The 17544-nt window shown below is 39.7% G+C and overlaps 1 long non-coding RNA gene across 1 annotated transcript; it reads right to left on the bottom strand.

Moving 5' to 3' along the window:
- Positions 1-886: 886 nt before the first annotated feature.
- LOC106792537 lies at positions 887-2556 on the bottom strand. The gene is made up of 2 exons (XR_001382311.1): positions 2222-2556; positions 887-1158 (listed from the first exon to the last, which is right to left on the bottom strand). It is a non-coding gene; the product is annotated as an uncharacterized LOC106792537 (long non-coding RNA).
- Positions 2557-17544: the final 14988 nt, after the last annotated feature.

Raw genomic sequence — 17544 nt, 5'->3', positions numbered from 1 at the left:
CTGAAGTCAATACAATTATTGATAAAGAAAAGATTCTAATATATTTATATAGGATTATTGTTACATCACGTTAAACGAATTATCCATGCGTTCACCTTTGTCTTTGGGTTATCAATTTCTCGAACATTAGATTTGTTTAAGAAAAAAAATCTGGTCAATGTTGATCTTTGATTAGAATAGAATGATCGATCGTTAGATTTTAATGGCGCCAAACTTTCTCTCTTTCTTTTCTCTCTTGTTCTAGTTCGTTTATACTACTTGTGGATGATATAACACGTATTATACACGCACACCACCAATCATACTACATTCACTATCTTACTCTCGTATATGTATATAAGTACGCTTATAAATATACATATATATCATATAAGTAGTATAGTAGGTTTTATTCGACCATCGAGAAACGGACGCGCTGTCTGGCCGAGTCTCGTTAACCGTCAAGGTCGATCCTTCCACCCTTTCATACTTCTAAGATTATCTTTATACCCAAGTTATTCTCGACGTTTACTAATCGTTCCAATTGTCATTTAATAGAAATTAATTAACGCGATATAATATAACTGCGATAACGATTAACAATTCTTCCGTTTGTATTTTCTATTTTATGTGTGTGATTTAATCTTTCAAATGAAATTATTTAATTAATTTTCTCTTAACAACAACAAAAGAACAACACTTGTAATCGTTGTTTTTATCTTTGACATTGAATTTAATTACACAATTAATCACCCCTATCTTTCTTTCTCCCTATCTCTTAGATTTTGTTTTGAATTTTTTTTTTTCAATGAAACCCTTGAAGATTATTCTTTCTTAGTGTAAAAATGGTGGTTTTAAAAAAGAAAAAATAATATATATATAAGATAATATATTTTGAAAAACTTACCCTCTCTCGAATTCCTCTTACCAGGAACGACTGAACGCACAAACACGGTGGCCACGTTCCCAACTCGATGATCCTCTTCCAGATACTGTCGCTTTCTATCAAACTCTCGACGAAGGCATCGTGCCTTTCCCGAACTACTACTACGCGTTGCCGTGGGAACGAGAAGCCGCTAACTACTATGAATAAATCTCGAATGATTAAAATTTCATTTCTAGATATTCTAGAATTTTTTCCTCAATTATATATAAACTGGAGACATTATTTTTATTCTCCTAAAATTAAACGAACATATTTTTCTTTTATTTTTTTTTTTTTTTTTTTTTTTTTTTTTTTTTTTTCAATACATTCATTTCCAATCACGAGAACCGTTGTCCTCGTCGTACTCACATTGCGCATTAATTCTTTCGAAAAAATTTCATTTATTTTTTGCAATATTGTACTAATAATATTAATAATAATAATAATAATAATAATAATAATAATAAAATGATCAAAGAGACCTCGCCCTTTGGAACAAACGACAGAGAATAACCGTTTAACGTGTTGCCTTGAACTTTTACCCTCCCCCCTTGTCCCCCCCCTCTTCTTCTATCTCTTTTTTATCTTCCTTTTCCTCCTCTCATTTTTATTATATTTCTTTTTTATTTCACATCGAAACATCGATTCCCCGTGACAAATGCAAACGATAGACAAGATGTTACAAGTTTTTGCTACTATTATCTCGTGCGAGTTCGGTGACACGCGTCGTGCACCCTTCGACCTTTCCAAACCCCCACCCCACAACGCCCCACCCCTTTTACTTCGGAGACAATCATTTAGATTTAATCCCTATGCTTTTAAGTATCTGCAATGAAGTAACACGAAATTTGGAATATAATATTACATTTCTTTTTCCTTGAATTTTATTTTCGATAGTTGATAATCTCGAATACAGCGATAACCTTCGTTCCAATATTAGCCAAAAATGTTCGATTAATTCGGTCAACTCGATTGTGCCGAAAAAAGTATTTCGATGAGAGAGATTTTGTAGTGGGACAATAAAAAGGGGGAGGGGTAATGGATGGCGCGTAGATTGATTGATCTAAATTCTCGTATTTCCAAAGGGCGTTTTCTAACCCCCGAACTTTTGTTTCCTTCATTTAACTAACAATTGTCACTGATTTTTTTGTTGAAATAATTTTCAATTATAATAAACATTTAAGATAATATATATATATATATATCAATCGTTTTCTTCTATCATATTTACTGAAATATATTTCATATGTATTCCGTATTATTATTATTATTATTATTATTATTATTATTAATAATAAACATTGGATGTGTGCGCACGGAAAAATTTGTAAGCGTCGTTCCAACGACGATAGGAGGACGACGCTCGTACCCCATCGAAGATAATTATCCTCGAAGTTTAATCGTATCAAAAATAAATAAATCAAGAATAGGGAATAAGTACGCGAACTATCAATCTTCGAGCAATTATAGTTTACACCAAATGTGTGTGTACAAAAAATATGATAGTAGTAAGTAACTAAGTGTGTGAGTGTGAAGGAAAAAACAATATAGAAAGTGTATTTGGATTAATGCGGATTGGATAAAATAAAATGTGAATAAAGTATTAAACAATTATATTAAATAGGATTGAGATAAGAAAATATTATAATGAGAGAGAGAGAAAGAGAAAGAGAAAGAGAGAGAAAGAGAGAAAGAGAGAGAGAGAGAGAGAGAGAGAGAGAGAGAGAGAGAGAGAAAGAAAGAGAAAGAGCGCAGGTAAGCGCGTTGATTTTTTTTGGGAGTGATTCTCTCCCTCAGGTTTTGGGTTTTGGGCCCTTTTTCGCGGCGTGCGACGCGTATACGCGACGCGAGACGACTGTTCGTAAAACACGAGCCAGCAAGCTTCCTCCGGTTGTTTTAATCATCCCGTTAGGTAGCACCAGGAGGCAGCTAGATTCAGTCGTCCCGTTGGTGGTATTGATCCACGTGGGAGGGTAGGAAGGGGGATCACATCGGTTACCACCACCACCACCACCACCACCGCCAGCACCAACCACCTCGCCAAATTCCCGACGACGCATCCCTTTTTTTTTCATATCCGTTGTGTCTAACTAACTTTGGGGTAACGCGAATAGGTATATTATATTTAATTACTTTTTTTGTTCATTTTTTATATATTCTTTTCTATTATCATTGTTATTCTTGACGGTTATTTAACAAAATGGTGCTAGTGGTTATATTATGTTTCTTTCAAAAACCACCACCCCTAACGACAGACCTATATTCTTCCGTTGTTTTTTTGTTTTTTACATTCAACAAAGTTTTGTATACTTTTTCTTTTTAATGTTTTTTTTTCTTTTCGTCTACGCTCGTTTTTAGTTTTGATTATTTTTGTTAGAAAATAACGAGAAAGGGAGTAAATGTTTGAACGCGTCTATGGATTATTTTGTCCTTTTTTCTATTTTTTCTTTTTTTTTTTATGTATATCAATGCGTTTTGCTTTTGGATCGTAATGAATGTTTGATTAATGGGTGCCGGGGAAATTTTAATATTACGAAGTGAGATTGAACAGAGCGAAAGAGAGAGAGAGATAGAGAGAGAGAGAGAGAGAGAGAGAAGAGTGTATTATGATCTAAAGTAATGGTATTGGATGATTGATATGAATTTATTATGCGATAGATTATTCATTTACGATATGAACGATAGTTTCGTTATTTATGATCGATAATGCAGATTTCTAGGAAGATTTTGACATTACCGATGCTCGATAGTCGCGAGCTTAAAATATTGTGGACATCTTGAGAATGAATTTTCTTGTCATCAGATACCAGCACCAGTCCTTTCCATAGAGTCGTAATTTTATCTTATAGAGAGAGAAACAATAAAAAAAAAAAGGAAAAAAGCAAATAATCAATTAAATTTACCAACCTCCCCATTTAATTAGTAAAAGAAAAAAAAAAAGATGAATGCGTCTCTAAGGGAAGATAATAATAGGTGATAAAACAAAAAAAAAAGAAAAGAAAAAGGTAATATCGTAGAAACGATTAGGCAAAGTTAAAAGCCTAAAAGTTAAAGGATCTTTTGTCGTGAGTCGTCGACCGAGTCACCTGCTAGGTGTCAATTATGCTATCTTTCGACAAGGATCTCTATTCGTAGATAAACGAATATAGCAAGATTCTTAAATAAAGGTCTCGCCCTAAACCACCCGCCCCAACCCCTGTTCTTATCCCTTTTGCTAGATACCAACATTCCATGAGTCTAAAAGTTAAAATAACATTTAACGAATTTCTCGGGTTCTTTCGAGTTAAGATCAAGAGCACAACTGCTCTAACACAAAATGATCCTTTTTGTTGGAACTGGCAATCCCATCATGTAGAGAGAAACTAAATATATATGAGTAAAGCTGTCAATGCTGATGAAAAAATAACACTGAAGTGGATCATGGAAAATCAGATAAGAAGAAATCCTCTCACACACACACACTCTCTCTCTCTCTCTCTCATCTATTATTTTCTTTTCTTTTCGTCAATTCCCATTGTTTGAGACTTTTTTTCCTCTTTCTTCTCCTAAGAAATAAGATAATGAAGCGAGAAAGCTTAGGTGGCGAAGGACGATTCCACCCCAGACGGCTGGCCGACCTGTTTGCGTTCCCAACAGGAACAAACCGGGCGCACCTCTACACTTTCTTTTTCTTTTCAAGCAAATATTAAAGTATCCACTCGTATGTGCTATATTACAGCAGGTACTTCTATATATGTACGTGCACGTGTGTATATATCATCGTCCTATCAGTTACCTCGAACACTTCACCTGTTACGGAACTCGTAAAACCTGCTAATAAATAGTTCAAATCGAATTCCGTTCTTATCACGAGTCAATAATTCGTTCCGGTAAAGAAGAAGAAGAAGAAGAAGAGAAAAAAGATATATTTTTACACTTATCGAAAGAGAGAGAGAGAGAGAGAGAGAGAGAGAGAGAGATTATTATCTATATGTTAGATCTACAATGAAGTTATGTTTTATCGTGAAATACCGTGAAAAACCATCCCTCCTCCCCGTTACTTTTCAATAGCCTATGCGGTTACTCGCTTATTTACAGTCCACTCTCGTGCCCACTTGAAACTTCAAAAGGGCGACACATATGACAAGGAGAAGAACCGCAAATGATTTTTCCGGCAACGATGCGATGCGATGCGACGCGCTGGCAAATATTTACTAGAATTTAGAAGAGGAGGAGGTGGAGGAGGTGAACCTTCTTCGTTTCGTTTCGTTTCGGTGTTACAACATCACACCACACGTAGTCGTAGTGTTATATTATTATTCTTTCAAGGATTTTACTAGATAGGGATAGTCGTCGAGTTGTAAAAATTCGATAAAAGTCAAAGAAAAAGTAAAATAAAAAGAAGAAAGAAAAAAAAGAAAATAGAAATAGAAATACTTGGGCATTTGGAAGGTGTATTTAACGCGAGTAGAGTAGGATTAAACGACGCGAGAAAGTACGAAGAGTTTCTCGATAGGGCTCGAAAAGGGCCGACCGAGGCACGCACGCGTTTATAGCCCTTCCGTTTGCTTAGGCAAATCGAAGAGATTTCGCAGCGAGAGAGAGAGAGTGAGAGAGATAGAGAAAGAGAGTTGTTGCGTTGTCTTCTCTACCTTCTATTCCCACCCCACCCTCTGTTACTCGGCCGTGGTAATAAAAAACTATTACTGTGGTCATCAACCTTTTTAACGGCGAAAGCTACCATTAGAGTAGGAGGCACGCTAATCGCGAACGTTGTAACGTCAAAAATTATGGTCAAGACGAGGATGTAACTTGGCCGTCGTAAAACCAAAAAGCACGATTTACATTTGTATACGACGTGTTTATTTCGTAGCTATACCCCGTTCGTCCGCGCGTTGGAAACCAAACGATAGAGACGTAAGGCCCCTCTCGGAGGATAATAAATCTTCTCTTCTTCTTCTTCCTCCTCCTCCTCCTCCTCCTCCTCCTTCTTCGTCTCTTCCCTCTTCCTCTCCGTTCTCCTTTTCCTTTTCTTTCCTACCCCCACCCTAGGAAAGAGCATACGTAAAACTAACGCCAGGGATAACGCTCGCGTATCAAATTCGACACACATGCAACTTGTCCGACATTCTCTTCTCTTCTCGTTTAATAGCAAATCAAATAGGATCAATGACTCGTTTCTATCTGCGTTATAAAAAGAACAAAAAAAAACGGAGGGCCCGAAAAGGATGCTAGGTGGATCGTGTGTGTGTACAGTTATCAAAACAAAAAATTAAAAAATAAAAACAAAAAATTTCAAATGGACGATCGAGATCGATGATCGATGATCCGACGAGTGGAGGTCTTCATTTTTTTTTACTTTTATTCTTTTATCATTTCATTTCATTTTCTTTTCTAACTCCGACTCTACGCTACCAACCTTAGCACAGTTTAGTTTAAGTAGAAATTCAATAGAATAACTTAGCGGCTCCCGGTGGTAAAGCTACATTATAAATCTATAACGCGAGCCTAATGTAGAAGTCGGCATGCGTCGAATCGCTCGAATCGATCTCACGCTCCCACAGGTTTGTCGGTTTGTCGAATCACCGGTGCGGGCTGATTATGAAATTCTGTCACAACAGCTCGAGAACTTAATTCGTCTCGATGGCTGCCCATACTCGAGAAGGGTTCGAGAAGCTAACAGAGAACCGATCCAAGAGAAAGAGAGACAGAGAGAGAGAGAGAGAAAGAGAGAGAGAGAGAGAGAGAGAGAGAGATCGGTGGCCTCCGATCTGCCTCGGGAGAGATTCTCACGCAAACGCAATTCCCCTCTTCTTTCCTCTCCCCATCCCTTCCTCCTCCATCTCCTCCTGATCGGACGCGAGTCTTCTTCGAGTCTCGGCTTCGGCAGACGATGAATTTACAAAGTCGGACGCGTACATTCTATTAACAACGACCAAGACGACGACAAGAAGATCGTGAAGAAGAACGGGGTGGTGGGGGGTGGGGGTTAAAGATGAGAGAAGGTGGCGTGAGAAAAATCGACTCGGTGGTTATCGAGAAGGTATCGAAGTTATAAGAAACAAAAAGAAAAGAAAAGGAGGAGGAGGATGAGGAAAAGCCTTGAGAGGGTTAAAGTTTTACTTTAAATGGGCGCCTCCGTCCCCTTAGCGAAGACCTATCTCGTTCGTCCTCGGATGTCGTGCAACAATGGGGCACTTAAACGCACCGAAAGCTTAAGTCATCGTAACGGGCAATCATCACCGAGGTTGAGAAGAGCACACTGCCTCCCCAATTATCTCGGGGCCAAAACAATTAAACGCGACGCGCGGATGCTTTCTCGGGGATAGGTTCCCCGGACTATCCTCTCCGTGGAAAAGGGACAAAGGGAACTGCATCTTCATCCAATTAGACGATAATGGAAGACGGACGCGCGTTTTGCCACGGGGCCTCGCGAGTCAAAGCGTCTTCTTCTTCTTCTTCTGAACCCCTCCCCCCTCCTCTCCCAACCCGTCGTCCACCCTCTCACGTTCCTGAGGCCTCCTTTCGAAATTTTCTTCCGTATCCTCCTCCTCCTCCTCCTCCACCTTCAGGTTCGGACTCGGGCTCGGGCTCGGGCTCAGGCTTAGGCTTCAAGGGTTCGCGCGACGCGTTCGAGTGGGCTCGAACGGAGCTTATGCCAACCGGAGTTGTTTAAGCGCTTGTACAAATAGAATACAAAGCGGCGAACAAACAACGGCTAAAAGGTTTGAGTTGTAACGCGCTCGGACGCTCTTCGCGATGGCAAACAGACCAATCGAGTGTAAGAGAGAAAGAGAAAGAAAGTGGTTAAGTCTCTTTCTCTCTCTCTGTCTCTCTTTTACTCTCTCATTACGATCCATCTTCATCGCCATTTTGGTACATACGACGCCTACGGTCTCCAACACCATTTTCTTTATCTCCTTATATTCGATTTCACCTTCTTCTTCTTCTTCTTTATTTTATTATTATTATTTTTCTTCAATATTAATTCATATATTTTTTCCTATTATATTTATTAAAAATATAATTTAATCATTTTTAAAAATTGTTAATAGAGAAATCTAACGCGTTCCAAGATGCCAAATCACTTTCGGTTCGATTGTTTCGTTCAAACCGTTTGCAGTTTAGAGAGTTTATTTAAATAAATATGTCCGCGTGTACCACCGGTGATACACGTGGCTCGAATGGAAAAGTCTAACGCTTAGTATCGGTAATACACGTTAAAGAGATTTCATTTATTTATCAAATTTCCATGCGAATTTGTTCATCCTTAGGTAGATATGGTTACGTCGGGTCGCATTAAGGTGAGAAGATTGCTACCATATTCGAGTTTTATGCCAAGTATTATAGGTATATCTTTTTTATGTATGCGTCAGGTCGATGTGTTTAATACGATGGATGAAAGAAGTGGAAAGAAGAGGGTCAGACGACATTAGCCATGTGGAAATAACGATTCTCTCTCTCTCTCTCTCTCTTTCTCTCTCTCTCTTTCCCTTTTTTATTCTCGGATGTAGAAGAAGAGACAGGTAGGCGGATAGGAAGGATCTTGCAACGGTACGATCACTAAATTAAGCCGGATTAGGCTAATCTGGAGCCGCGGATCGTTAATTAATGTGGCTATTAGTCACCGACGTTGACTATTAATTCGAACCGATAGCAATGGCCCCCAGAGACGATACGTTATGGCAATATCATGTATTTGTCACTATCGTTCGGCTCACAAATTGCTTACAGCGCACCTGGAATGCCGTGAGTCGTCCTCCCTAAGGGATTCGAGTCTCTTCTACTCCCGTTCGTTCTTTCTCCTCCTCCCCCCCTCCTGCTACCTCCTCCTCCTATTTCCTCCATATTCCTTTGCTTATTCATTCGTTCGTTCTTTCGTTCGTTCGTTCGTTCGAGTAGCTAACGCAAGAAGGCGTCGATCGTTATCGTCCCTCATCAACGTCTATCCGTTAGAGGACTATTTATTATCGGTGTCGTAGGACCACACTCGGTTGCTCTCGGTGGCATAAATCGTTAAAAAGAAAAAAAGGAAAAAGGAAAAAGCAAAATGGGAGGAGAAGCCAAAAAAGAGATCGCCAAAAAAGGTATTATTGGGGGAGGGGTGGGGCGGGGGTGAGGGGTCAGTCAGACAGAAGAAGAAACAGTTTTCTAAAGGGAAAAAACGCATTCCGAATTGGTTATCCTTGGTGATTTTCCATCGAGAAACGTCTCCTTTCTATCCCTCTCAAGCTCCTAACTTCGAATTTGTCATAGCCAGCTGACCGTAGACGAGAGAAAGAGAGATAGAGAGAGAGAGAAAATAAAAGAAAGAAGAAAGAATAATAATAATAATAATAATAATAATAAGTAGTAGAATCGAAAGAAGATATAAGTAGTATAGGTAGTAGTAGGATTTATTTTCTTATTCCAATGGATGCACTCGTCAACTAGACCAGGATGTACGCAGTTTAGAATCTATTTTTATTATTCTTATCCCCCTCACCCTCCTCCCCTGCCCATTTTTCTTTGAACCCCATGTTCGACCACCATCTCTAACCTACGAACTTTTTACCTGTACTCTCAATGTCCAAATATTTCTTTATTAAGTTGTCTTCGGGTTTACCGTCATAATATATCCATTGCGACATCCCATTACTCTCATCTTTTTCTTGATATTTCTTGTATTATATTTTATTCGTGTGATTTTATATTTCTTTGTATAATATTATATTATATGTATTTGTTCGTGATATGAGAAAAAAAATGTCGAACGTTTGCAATGTAAAATTTCATTGGAATCGTTGGCCAAAGCTAACGACTGTCTGTTCCTCGTGATCATTAACGATTATTCACGCTTATCTCCGAGGAAGTGGAAAACCGCATACGGAGAATGAACGATTAACGGAGAAAAGAAACTAAAGAGAGAGAGAGAGAGATAGAGAGAGTGAGAGAGTGAGAGATAGAACGAAAAGGTTAACTTCTCAACCAAAATCAGGAGAAGAGGATGGTTAATTATCCTTTCGAATGAAAGAACGATGCGTTTTACCTGGCACGACTGTTAATCGATTCGGCCCGGATTGCTAGACGGCTGGACGCTCCTCACTTCGAACCACAAGAACCAGGCCCCTTCTTCTTCTTCTTCTTCTTCTTCTTCTTCTCCTACGATCCTACGGCCGATTTTAACCGAACAAACAAGCTCGAAAAAGTTACGATTCTCGTGCGAATCGGAAGTCAAGTAAGTAAGTTAGTAAAAGAGAGAGAGAGAGAGAGATAGATAGAGAGAGAAAAGTTAAGGCGATTTATAATGTTTTCGACACAGTCACGGTTTGAAGAATAACTCGATCGACAGGTGTATTCATCCTGGCGGAGTTCTTTTGTCACGAAGGTAGAGAAGAATTTATATGCCCGTTTCGTTGGACTAACGTTCTCTCGAAACGAGGAAACGAGGAAGAGGAAGAAGAAGAAGAAGAAGAAGAAGGTGTGCTATTCCCATTCTCTCGCGGGTGGTCGAAAAGACCGCAAAAGAAAGAAAGAGAGAGAAAGAGAGAGAGAGAGAGAGAGAAGGAGGCGGGACTGGTGAACATAATCGGTACCGGAGTTACACCTATTTGTTCTTTCAATTCCACGTACCTCGAGCATTTATGATTTTCCACGGTAAGAGTAAGTGGTGTTGCTTCTCTTGCGGGTGGCCAAACCTAAACCAGATGCTGCATAGTTTTCTATACCTTTTAAAAGATTTTCGAGAAGAAAATCTATCTGTAAAATCGTAAAAGATTGAAAAAGAAGAAGAAGAAGAAAAATAAGAAGGAGAAGAAGAAAATGGCACGCGCGTCGTACAATTAGAATGAAATCTACGCGACAAATTCCAGATTGATCGAGTAATGGTAATAGTAGTAGTAGTAGTGTAGTAGTAATCGTTGTTGTTACAAGGAAGAAGAATGCGGTTCGAACGATTTGAGCGAACTATCAATCCGTCAAGCATGAGAGAAAAGAGACAACTACTATTACCGGAAGTGACACCCCTGTACGATCATCAAACGAGCGAAAAGTGTTCGCGAAAAAGGTAATGCAGTGCGTAACGCAGTTTACTATTGCCGGTGCTGCTGGTTGCTACTGCAACTGTTGCATCCAATGTTCCCTTCGTCTTCAGACGTAATTTTCCAAGAATACCAACCAAGACGATCTATACGATCTTATCTCTTAATCGATCATCCGATATAGAAGGAATCTTTCTCTACTCGTCTCTTCGACTATATTCCTTAGCCAGGAGGAGGTTCCGCTAAGAAAACCTGAGAATGACCGGCATACCTTACTCGTCTTTTTACTTACATCATTTCGTTCCTTATACCTTCATGGTTAAACCTTTAAAGAGACATTTTTCGCGGAAAACTATCACCGTTGCTTAGACGTTACTACTACTATTACTACTATTACTATTAACTCACGCTCTTAACATTTTTCCACGAGTTTATCTTATCCATTTAATCTGTCACACTATTCAACGATCCGTGATAATACCGATCGCAAATTACACAGACTTGATTCGTTTAATCTTTCTTTTTCTTATTCCTGCTTTTTATTCTTCGATTCTTTTATCTTCTTCTTCTTCTTCTCCGATTTCTTCCTTCTTTGCTTTACTAACAGAGTGAAATCGCTAACGTAAGACGTAACTCGTCTTTTCTTTGATATTTTTTTCTTGTTGGTTTCCTCTTCTTTCGTACATCGACTCCGTTCAACAAGAGCTTGCCCAAGTTTCTCTCAGAGCTGACGCAAACTCTCTTCTCGCTCTCGCATACGAGAGAAAGCAATCGTGAGAGAGAAAGAGAGAAATTCCATTGCCAGCTGCGAGGAACCGGATCCTGACGGTTAATTAGTAGCTCCGATCATTCGACGATGAATCAGACTATGAGAACCATCGAAGGTTCTTCTCTTCTCTTCTCTTCTCTTCTCTTCTTGCTTCTTCTTTCTATGGGTGGCGCATCACGAGCCAAAGAAATAAATAAAAAAATAAAGAAATAATGAAAAAAAAAAAAATGAAGAAAGAGAAACTAATAGCTTCAAATGTTGTACAAATCCGTGATAGGTGGCACGGATACCTTAGGGAAAATACACTTCTTCTATCTGAAATACTTTCTCGAGAGAGAGAACGAAGCTACTTAGTCATCGATTCCATCGCGAGCATTTGCTATGTCATAATTCGATGAAATTAGCTTCGAAGAATTCCTACAAACGTAAGTTACCAACCGAACAATGGGGCTTCCCACATCTACTTATTTAAATAATACGAATAAATACGAATTTAACTTTTCTCTTTCCCCCCCTCCCCACCCCCACCCCGATATTTCAAACAATACTCAGTTTCTAATTTATTCCTTTACAAATATCGAACCTAAAGAATATTTTTAATATTGATGATACAAAGAGAAAGAGAGAGAGAGAGAGAGAGATAGTGCACGTCCCGTTGAGCGTTAATGGATCGATCTTGGGTGGTTCCAAATCCACACGATCGAGAAGATCGTGGAGAAAGAAAAGTACACGTTTATATGATACTTAGAATTTTTCTTCGAATTATTATAATACTTTATTTTTCAAACGAAAATAAACGGTCGAAGTCAAATTACTTGACGGTGTTTATTTCCCTTTTTACCCGAAGAGAGTAGTGGTGTGTCTGTCTGTCTCTGTTCGTGGTACGTGTCAACGTGGGCGGCACTGTCGTCGAGTCCTTGGCAAAACGAGAGTTGGCGTACCAACTGGGACGCGAAACTGGGGCCCCAAAGGCCCTCCCTGCTCACGTCAATTTGCCTCGCGTGTCGCGTGATTAACGCAACCTTATTAAATGGCACGTTGTTTCGTTGGGCCTCGGACTCGGACTCGAACTCGAACTCGGACTTGGTTAGTTTGCCGCGACGAAACGTACGGTCGCCCATTAACCTTAGCGAAATCTTGGTGGCTAATTAATCGGAGCAATTAAGAAGAAGAGAAGAAGAGGAATAGGGGGATGGGGAGAAGGGGAACGGGAGGGGGCAGGATCCCCGCGACGCAATGATCTACGTTCGGTACGTCCGGGCCGATTTATTAATGCGAGTCCACCAAGGGCGAGCCTTTCCACGCTACGGGGTGGTCCCAAACCGCGAATCGAATACTCGACGAGAGAGTTAGGCGAGACCTGCTGAAATAAAGAGAGAAAGAGAGAGGGAGGGAGGCAGAGAGAAAACCAAGAGGAGGAGGAGGAGGAGAGACGATAAAGCCGATCGAGTTGGCTCGTCACGTATCGGACGAGGCACGCGACGTAGCCTTGCTAAAGTTCTCCTCGCGTACAGAGACCCCCATCGATCGATTGATCGAACGAACGAACGATCGATGATCGAAGGAATGTCAAAAATACGAGCTATTCTGGTCGCGATCGGGCCCACCCGGAGAATCGTAAATGCCCGTATAAAAATAGTTATCCCGACAACACACAGGGGAGGATGGACACGCGCGCTCACACAAAAGACAACGTTTCATCTCTCTCTCTCTCTCTCTCTCTCTCTCTCTTTCTTTCCTTCCGCCACGCGACCTTTTTTTTCCTCGCAAAAGAGAATCGGTAGGCCCGCGGCGTTCGACGATCTGTCATTTCTTGGCAGATCGATCGATGGATCGATGGATCGATCGATCGGGCACGTATTAACGCGTCGCGTCACGCCGAGAATGCGCCTCGATGCGTCTCTATTTCTTTTTCCCGAAACCTCTTTTATCCTTTCCACCCACCGATTTTATTGATTCACCGATCGATTATTCAGTGAACGACGACGATTGGTTGTGCTGTTGCTCGCGCGCGCGCGTTCTTCCAACTAACCAGAGAAATTTATCGATTGGTTTAGTCGCGAATCCGATTTCCTTTATTATTCCATATTGAAAATCTCGCGTCGGGGAGACGTCATATGTCTTTATTCGCGAAAATCATCGAGAAGAAGAAAGGAAAAATAATAACCCGAAGGATTGAATTTACGATTAGAGTTTCGAACGCAGTTAGGTGGTCGGTATAATTAATACTGAAAGAGTCCAACCTAAAGAGAGATGTAAATCAAAAACTGAGACAATATCTTTCCAAACGGAGATGAAATTTCGCGAATTAATTAGGTTAATGTTGGTTTCATAGAATCTTCTCTTGAAACAAAGGACTAATTTCCTAAAGTCTATGTATACACCAGTTTGACTATATTTTACTCGCGTACGAAGAGAGAAAGAGAGAAAAAGAGATGAGCCAGAGGCTGACAAACAGGTGGAACTTCGCGAGTTGATTAGGTTAATGTTTGGTAAAATTTGTTATTGAAATAAAAGACCAATTTTCTAAAAATCAGCGTATACCAGTTTGACTATATTGTACACGTACGAACAGAAAGAAAAAAAGTGAGAGAGAGAGAAAGAGAGTGAGAGAGAGAGAGAGAGAGAGAGGGGGTAGTGGGAAGAAGAGCCCGCGGGACGAATGGGATTAATTAATATTAGTAACACTGGGGGAGGCCGTAATTAATTACCGGAGCGACGTTGGCCATTCGTCTTAATACGTGCGCGCTATGCGCCCCGTGGCATTCGCTCGTTTGTTCCCGGTTGAGCCAGATAATGATCGCGACCTAATGAAAACATTATGTTCCTCGAGGCTCCTCTCTTTCTCTCTTTCGAGACTCCGGCTCTTCTTTCTCTCTCTCTATCTCTCTCTTTCTCTCTCTCTTCTCAGACCTCTCGCACGCGCGTTATTCCTCGTACAACGCTGCGCCATTATCCTTTCGGCGATCTCAGTTGAACAGAAGAAGAAGAAGAAGAATAAGAAAAAGGGACGACGGACGCGAGAAAACGAACGACCTCGTCCCTTTGCCGAATTCTTATTAGTTACTTTTTATTATCGTTATTACGATATCGTTTCCTTCGATATCGTATACGACGTCGGTTTATTCCGTTCCGTTTGTTCGTTCGTTCGTTCATTCGTTCGTTCGTTCATTCGACGAAATTATTTATGATTTTTCAGTCCTGCCAATCATCTTTAAAATCCTTACCAAAAATTTCCATTCATTAATCTCTTACCTCTCTAAGCTCTTTTCTTTTTTTTCTTTTCTTAATTGAAATATATGTATATATATATATGTGTGTGTGTATATATATAAATATATATTTCCACTTAAGAATCCTTTTTCTGAAACCTTAAGATATTGCCTTAAGATATTGCCGTAAGATATTGATCCGGATTAACCGTTACTAATGCGCCATTGGTTGACAAGTATTCGACAGTTTTCTGTCAAAAACCAATTGTATATTAATAAATACATAAATGTTTGTCTATACAATGAGGGTAATTCGTATCTTCCTAATACCTATTATAGGAAACTCAGGTATACTTCCGCATCTATCTTTCACTTTGCTAAATCCCTTTTTTATCCCTTTCGATCTTCTGTAAACACATATATATATATATATATATGTATATATGTATATACGAATAATCCTGCTTTTTGCCTTATTATCTTTTTTTCTATCGTTATAACCAGAAAATCCTTTGGTCGTTGTCGAAGAAAAACTTACGTACGAAGTAATAGTTATTTCTCTATTTCTGTTACTAGTTTTCGTCGGGATAGAATCCTCTTAAGAAAAAAAAAAGAAAAGGAAAGAAAAGAAAAGAAAAAAAAAAGAAGAAAAAAAAAGAAAAAATAAGAAACCTTTGTTGAAAAGAATACTTTAGAAAAACTTGCTCCTACTCTACACCGTTCGTTCTACCGTTTTCGGCGCCACCAGCACGCTCTCTCACGGTAAACGATAATTGGCTCTCTTCGGCGGATCCTTTGATGTAGTTTAAAACGTTCGCGCCCCCTAACAGAAATCCTTCGTAGGTGTTCTTCTTCTCCTATCCAATGACGTTGGGGTGGGTGGGGGTGGGGTGGAGGGCTCCTCCTCGTAGATCGTGCGACGTCCAGACGATTACGTTTCATCAGGAATTAACGGAATTCGAGGATGACGCGCGCCAAAACTTTTATCCTAATACCCGAAATCTCGTTCGTCCCGAAGGAAAAGAAAAGAAAATAATAGAAAAGAAAAGAAAAAAATAGAGAGATCTTTATTTCATCCTTTTTTCCCGCCCCACCCCACCCCCCTCATTCATGCTCTATTCGTTCCGTCGTTTAAACTATTATAAAAAAGATAGTGAATATAAAACCGAATTAAAGAGAGAGAGAAAGAGAGATAGAGATCTATCTAATCCTATGAGAAATTTTCTTACCCATTTCTTTAATTCCTTTTTTTATTTTCTTTTTTCCTTGAAAAAAGATACAATCGCAATCAAACGAACACTTATCCGATGGTTCCGGTTTAGCATCGGCACACCTCGAATAGCTACCTCTGGCACCAACTCTTCCTTCTCTCTTTCTCCTTGTGTTCTCCTGAATAGCCAATTAGAAAGGAGATTCCTGTCCGGGGAAGCGTTCTAATGTCCGGGAAGAAACGCGGAGGCGTCCTAGAATGGGAACGGGAGAAGGGAGAGAAATGGCTGGAGGAGGTGAGACGAGGCGAGGTGAGGCGAGGTGAGGCGAGGTACCTCGTAAATCTAAAAGCCGCGCGCTGAGGAACCGAGGGGGCTGTGAATAGGTGTAAATGAAGTTGCGGCCTGCGGGCCACCGCAAACTCGACCGGACCACCCCGTACCTATATTTTGTCCTCCTACTACACCAAATAAATACTCTCACGCGTTTACGGTGGCCTCTAATACTACTACTAATAATATTATTATCATTATCATTATTATTATTATTGTTATTATTATTATTGCTGCTGCTGCTGCTGTTATTGTTGTCCTCTTTCATTCACCACCAACGACGTTATCATACTCGACCACCTTGCACCCTAACGCAATCCTAAATCATCCACGTGCACCTTTTCTTTTCTTTTCTTTTCAACCTTTTTTTATGTCTTCTTTATTTCTTCCTTCCTTTTCTTTCCATTCGTTGAAATCACGTACGCGATAAAACTATTTTAGCAAGTAAACCACTCTCTCTCTCTCTCTCCCTTCCTATCTTCCTCTCTCTTTCGGTTTCTTTCACCCGTTAGATCCAGATGTAAACGAATGAAATATCTCGATGATTTACTGTACGGTCATCTTTGAGGGCATCAACGTTAAAAGCCAGATGCACTTAAACGTGCCGAGACTTTATTTTTAACGAACGTTTTAGTATAACCCACCAGCAAACGTTTAGGTATTACTCCTACCGTGTTATTTAGAGATATCCTTACGTTATAATTAGTTATTAGAAACGAAATTTAAATCTATTTAGAAAGAAAAAAAGAAAAGAAAAGAAAAGAAAAGGAAAGAAAAATAACATATATTAAAAAGTGATAGTTAGTTTCTAATCGATTGGAAAGTAATTCGCGTTAACGACGATAATAACTTACAGGCTATGTAATAATAAATATAAATCTATAAATAATCCATATCTTATATAAAGTAGGAATGTATGTAACCATGGTTTTGTAAGTATATACCTGCGCACCTGAGACTCGCGCGAGCCGTCGCAATTAACTAGGTAATTATCATAAGCGTTGACTCGAGTAGCCGAGAAGGTAAGTCGTTCGTAATTTTCCTATAGACGCGTCCTCGCCCTCGGCGATCGTTCTTACAATGTAACAGCCAGCTTACATACGACGTACGCGACTATTCG

This window comes from Polistes canadensis, unplaced genomic scaffold (genome assembly GCF_001313835.1).
Source record: "Polistes canadensis isolate GaletaPanama2010 unplaced genomic scaffold, ASM131383v1 scaffold_466, whole genome shotgun sequence".
Lineage (NCBI taxonomy): Eukaryota > Metazoa > Arthropoda > Insecta > Hymenoptera > Vespidae > Polistes > Polistes canadensis.
The sequence above is the reverse complement of the archived record's forward strand: the minus strand, read 5'-3'. Positions and strand labels throughout refer to the sequence as shown.